This window comes from Mus caroli, unplaced genomic scaffold (genome assembly GCF_978045245.1).
Source record: "Mus caroli unplaced genomic scaffold, Mus_caroli_1 scaffold_10, whole genome shotgun sequence".
NCBI lineage: Eukaryota > Metazoa > Chordata > Mammalia > Rodentia > Muridae > Mus > Mus caroli.
The window spans coordinates 4,518,552-4,524,839 of NW_028227265.1; the positions used below are offsets into that span (position 1 = coordinate 4,518,552).

Genomic DNA, 6,288 nt, shown 5'->3' on the forward strand with positions numbered 1-6,288 from the left:
AGATGAGCCCAGTGGTTAAGAGCACTGACTGCTCTTCCAGAGGTCCTGAGTTCAAATCCAAATTCCTCTTCACAGGAATTTAGTCCTACTGGATGACGTTTGTTCCCTCCCTCGGTGCACATCTTGATAACCTCTTGGGAGATCCCTTCTCCCAACGCCGCCGTGTCATGCTGAGGAAAAGGCCGATGACCTCAGCAGGGATTTGATGGGGGAGGTAGAATTCCAACCCCAACTTGAGGAAAGTTTGAACTTTCTTTTGACCTTAGCCCTTTATAATATGAAAAATGATACATTTTTATTAGTGTGTGTGTACATCTGTGTGAATGTATGCCATGTTCAGTTGCACGTGGAGACCAGATCAGGGCATTAGACAGGTGCTGGGAACTGGACTCTGGTACTTAAGTATTCTCAACTATGGAACCATTTCTCCAGTTTCCAGGCTGTGTGGCTTCATAAGTACTTAGAGCCTAGAACATTTATTTTCTCACCGGGTGAGGTCACACAGGCAGCCAGAGTAAGTCAGATTCACAAAGGCAGCAGAAATCTCAACTCTGGTTTCTCAGCAAACTGTTTCAAATTTCCTGTCTCTTCCCCCCCCTATTCCTATTATATTTTAGAAGCAAAGCATAATAAACAAGGGATCTCATACCCCCCGGGGTTTACATAAGGATTGACATTTGCACATAAAGAAAGGCCTGAGGTGGACAGTCGACATAGGCCCTCTGCTGGGGTTCACTGTCTCCATGTTATCCCAGAGTCCTCTATCCTCCCTGATATGCTCAACATTGTTAACAGAGGCTTTTGGCAGGACACGAGCTGTCCTCATTCCCACAACCTTCTATAACCACAGATTAACCAACACGTCTTCCACCCTTCCTATCTACCATGTTAATCCTCATTCTGAGCTGAAGACAAATCCTGCCAATCACAGCCACTTTCAGCCTCTGGACAGACTTGGCTGTGTCTGGATTCAGGTCCTAAAGAGAAAGTCAGTCTGTGACTGGCTAGCTTCCCGTTCTGGTCTTCAGACACAGCCTGCCATCAACAGGAGGAAGTATACATCCAGAAATATCTATCTGTTGCACAGTGTCTGTCTGGCTTGGGCTAGCCAGGGAGGGTTTAAGATATCACAGGATATTCCAAGTGAAGAGGCACAGGCCTTTAATCCCAGCACTCAAGGGCAGAGGTAGGCAGATCTCTGAGTTTAAGGTCAGCCTGGTCTACAGAGCAAGTTCCAGGACAGTCAGAGCTTCACAGAGAAACCCTGTCTTGAAATAAATTAACAAGCAAACAAACAAATCTTTTGTTGTTGTTACCCACAGCCTGGGAAGGTCCTGTGGTGTTCAGAATTCCCCATATTGTAAACAAAGGCCATCAAGATGAAACTCCTACTTAAAATACTATTAAAAGAACTACTTAGCCAGGCAGTGGTGACACACACCTTTAATCCCAGCACTTGGGAGGCAGAGGCAGGCTGATTTCTAAGTTTGAGGCCAGCCTGGTCTACAAAGTGAGTTCCAGGACAGCCAGGGATACACAGAAAAACCCTATCTCGAAAAAACAAAAATACAAACAAACACAAACAAACAAAAAATACTTGAAGAGTTTTTTTTTAATTTTTGAGAATTACATATTTCAGTATTTTCCAAAATACTGTTTCCTAAATCATTAAAAAAGAAAGCAGATTCAGTAAGGAATTTAAGTCATTAAATATGTTGCATTAATATATACATACAGAAAACTAAGCAATAATATTTAGCTCTGAAATGTGTACCATCTCCTTTTGCCTCATTAAAGGTTCAACCAGCACTGTGTGGCTATGTACAAAGTTCCATATCCCATGTACATTTAGAGTGTGACAGTTGGGCTGGTGAGATGGCTCAGTGGGTGAGAGCACCCGACTGCTCTTCCGAAGGTCCAGAGTTCAAATCCCAGCAACCACATGGTGGCTCACAACCATCCGTAATGAGATCTGACTCCCTCTTCTGGAGTGTCTGAAGACAGCTACAGTGTACTTACATATAATAAATAAATCTTAAAAAAAAAAAAAAGAGTGTGACAGTTGAGCCGGGCTTGGTGGCGCACGCCTTCAATCCCAGCACTCGGGAGGCAGAGGCAGGTGGATTTCTAAGTTGGAGGCCAGCCTGGTCTACAAAGTGAGTTCCAGGACAGCCAGGGCTACACAGAGAAACTCTGTTTCAAAAAACCAAAAAAAGAAAAAAAAAAGAGTGTGACACTTGCCTCAGCTTAAAGCTGGGGTAATTTGTCCACTGAAGGGAAGAGATCTGGAGCCCGAGGGTAGATCAGTCTGTAGGACTGTCTGGTTGTAACATCATCAACACCAGCAATATCCTCGACTCCTGTGTTCACTTTTCAGCTGAAGCCTGGGAAGCCATGTAAATAGCTGCCGCTGCGGCCACAGAGATCGGGCTCCTGCCAGGAACCAAGTCCAGCTCCACTGCCTTACGGGCTATGTGTGTAGCTGCCATCTGCACTTGCTTGGGGAGGCAAAGGTTGGAGCAGAACCTGGACATGAAGTCCCCAGTTGTGATCAGATCCACGCTGGTTTCCAGAGCTTTCAAAATCTGTTTAAAACAGCGGCCAATTCCTTTCTTAGAGATTCAAGACACAGCACATTATTTCTTAAATGTCCTGGGAACGCCTTCTTTTCTATAGGTGCTGTACAGACAAGCAGAAGCTATCATATCATCAGCTCTTCCCTTCAGGCTCTTCTGCTCATACACTTGCTTGAATAAACTATCCGTTCGATCAACTCTATTGCGAGAGAGGTTGATTCTGTCCGCCATGGTCGTGATTTCCTTGAATGCGTTCATCAACGCTCTATCAGAACTACTCATTGTTCTCTGGTTCGGATACTTAGAACTGCCCAACTCTCAAAGCTTACAGCTCCTGTACCCTTGCCAATCATGGTGGACAAATCTCCATCGCTCAGAAGAGGATTCTGAGAGTCTCCAACTCGAGATGGGTCTTTTGTTGCGTTGTCATTCTGAAAGTTCTCCATTCAGATCCCACATCAATAACTCGGTCCCCTACAACTAGGCCCCATTCGGGACAGATCACATCGCCAGCTCTGTAGTCCTCGACTAAATTTGCATCTGGATGATTCGGACACGTAACTGTTGGGAGAGCATCCAAAAGGCTGCTCGACGTTATCTTCGTGGCTCCTCCACCAACAGCTCAGCCCAAAGCAGGAAGCAGGACTGGCTCTTAGATACCCAAGCCGGGTCTTTACTCACAAGTCACTCATGCCCACTCCGTGGCTACGGGTCGGGAGGAAGGCCAAAAACTGTTCGGTCCTTGACCACGCCTGCTGTGTATTTCCTGGTTTTCTTTGCTGAGTGGCTCTCAGCTGCTGGTTGGTAGGCAAAACTTCAAAGCCTGGAGTGTTAGCACACACCTTTGATCTCAGGAGGCAGAGGCTGGAGGATCTCTGTGACTTTAGGGGAAGCCTGGGCTACACAGGGAGCTCCGGAACATCCAGGAGGAGGGGGGGGAGGGAGGGAGAGAGAGAGAGAGAGAGAGAGAGAGAGAGAGAGAGAGAGAGAGAGAGAGAGAGAGAGAGAGAGAGAGAGAGAGAGAAAGAGGAAGAAGGAGGAGGGGGGAGAGAGAGAGTTTGAAGAGCTTTAAAAACCCGCATTTGTAAGTAGACGTGAGACTGGGGAACAGAGGGACTAAAGGGGGAGGGGGAGGGGAGGGGGAGGGTAACAGAATGTGAGAGAATAGGCCCAGATTATGTTACAGGTGTGCATGAAAATTGTTTTAGCTTCAGATCCTTGCAGCTGGTCAGGGTCGGTGCACTCGTGAGAACTGCAAGTACCTCCACCCTCCACCCCACTTAAAGTCACAGCTAGAAGTTAATGGGAGAAACAATCTGATTCAACAGAAGACTGCCGCAGCCATGTTCGCCCAGCACATGCAACTCATGCTGCAGAACGCTCAGATGTCATCTCTTGCGTCTTTTCCTATGAATCCATCACTTGCAGCTAATCCTGCCATGGCTTTCAATCCTTACATGACTCATCCTGGCATGGGCCTGGTTCCTGCTGAGCTTTTACCAAATGGTCCGGTTCTGATTTCTGGAAACCCTCCTCTTGCACTGCCAGGAGTTCCTGGTCCAAAGCCAATTCGTACAGATAGACTGGAGGTTTGCCGTGAATTTCAGCGTGGAAATTGTACCCGTGGGGAGAGCGAGTGCCGCTATGCTCACCCTACGGATGTTTCCATGATTGAAGTCACTGATAATTCTGTGACAATCTGCATGGATTACATTAAAGGCCGATGCTCCCGGGAGAAATGCAAGTACTTTCATCCTCCTCCCCACTTGCAGGCCAAACTCAGGGCAGCTCATCACCAGATGAACCATTCTGCGGCCAACGCAATGGCCCTGCCGCATGGTGCACTTCAACTGATACCAAAGAGGTCAGCCCTTGACAAGGCCAATGGTGCCACTCCAGTCTTTAACCCCAGTGTTTTCCACTGCCAACAGGCTCTGGCTAACATGCAGATTCCACAGCAGGCTTTTATCCCAACAGTGCCCATGATGCACGGTGCTACACCTTCCACCGTGTCTACAGCAACACCACCTGCCAGCAACGTTCCCTACGTTCCAACAACTACAGGCAACCAGTTGAAATATTGAGCAGCAGAGTTACAGAGTATCCGAATCTCTCAACAAGAAACTCCGTGTGGCCTTTCTATATGTATTCTCGTATGTCTTCTTGTACCAACACGACAATAAGCATGGTGCAGTCAATATACTCAAGTGCATATACCTGTTGACAAGTTCAAATTTTAAAAATCTGTGGGGATGTTAAAGCAAATAGAAAATTAACCAGTATGTGTTACCTTATACGGATTCATTGTATATGAATTAGCATACAGAATACAACCATACAAGTTTGTCATATATATGAATTATCAGATCCATATTACATGAATTTTCCATCTGATATGAATTACCATATTGAATATAACCGTAAGATGTTGTGACTGCTTTCCAGTAATGGTTTATGGTAAATGAACTTCCACAGTGTACTGTAGGCAGGCTTACTGTATACTCTTGGTGGATAAATTCTGTTTTGGAAGTGTTACCTTACTGTTTTGTTTACAAGATAGTCTATAGGATTGATGTAGAATGTAACTGATATTTCCCACGCCATTTTCCTCCATTGGTATATTGTATTAAATTGGGTTCTGCTTAGCTCTTTCATGCTATAGTGTTCTCTTGTTTATATGTGATATTTGATTTCAATTAAAGCGTCATAAGTGGTGAACAGAACTATATGTGACTGAAAAATGTGACAGGTTCATGGTAATATGCCCTCTTTAAAAGATTTCTGTAAGTTTCTGGAGGCGTACATTTTAAAGGCCTCACTTCTGAATGTGCACAAAATCTGTTCATATATAGAATTTTACCTGTAGATCTGACCTTGCATAGTCAATAATATACTAAATTTTTAAAAGAGAAAAAACTTCCCTACATGTGATAGGAAAGTTCAAATGTTAACCTCAAACCATTCTTCTTAAATAATTTGAGAATCAATTGTTCACATTCCAATAAATTTCTTAGCATGTATAAAAAAAAAAAAAAAGAAAATTGTTTTAAACGTTTTTTAAAGGTTTGTTTTTGTTTTTGTTTTGGAAATTTGGGAGATTCTCTAGTTCTCTTAGATTTTAAAAATTCATTTACATATCAGGAACCTTCTATCATTTAACTTGTTACACCCCCCCAAAATTATCTCAGATTTTTGGGGTGTAAGGGACCCAACTCAGGGCCTTCTTGGAAGGCACTCTCCCCTGAGCTACACCCAGGTCATCCTAGCGCAATTCTTAGGGCATGGAGAGCCTTGCTTTCTGCAGATTGGAAATCAGCTTTGTCCTGAGTGGTCTAAAAGCTTCGTCATCCTCGGCAGGCAGTGGTGTCGCACACCTTTAATCCCAGAATTTGGGAGGCAGAGGCAGAGGCAGGGCGATTTCTGAGTTCGAGGCCAGCCTGGTCTACAGTGTGAGTTCCAGGACTGCCAGGGACACACAGAGAAACCCTGTCTCGAAAAAACAAAAACAAAAAACAAAACAAAACAAAAAAGTAAAAAAAAAAAAAAAAAAGAAAAAGCTTCACCATCCTCCAGCCTTTTTGGGCATCTCCCGTACAGAATAGAGTCTCAGTCTCTCCTCAACTTGTAGAAATGTGACTGTGCTAGTTACCTTTGTGTCACTGTGACCACAGCGTGTGACTGAATTAAGTGAACGGTGGGGATATTTATTTGG

General features: G+C 44.5%; 2 pseudogenes; one reads left to right on the forward strand and one right to left on the reverse strand.

Moving 5' to 3' along the window:
- Positions 1–2,247: 2,247 nt before the first annotated feature.
- On the reverse strand, positions 2,248–3,268 carry LOC110300925 (transcription initiation factor IIB pseudogene; annotated as a pseudogene).
- Positions 3,269–3,834: 566 nt separating this feature from the next.
- LOC110300522 (muscleblind-like protein 3 pseudogene) lies at positions 3,835–5,572 on the forward strand (annotated as a pseudogene).
- Positions 5,573–6,288: the final 716 nt, after the last annotated feature.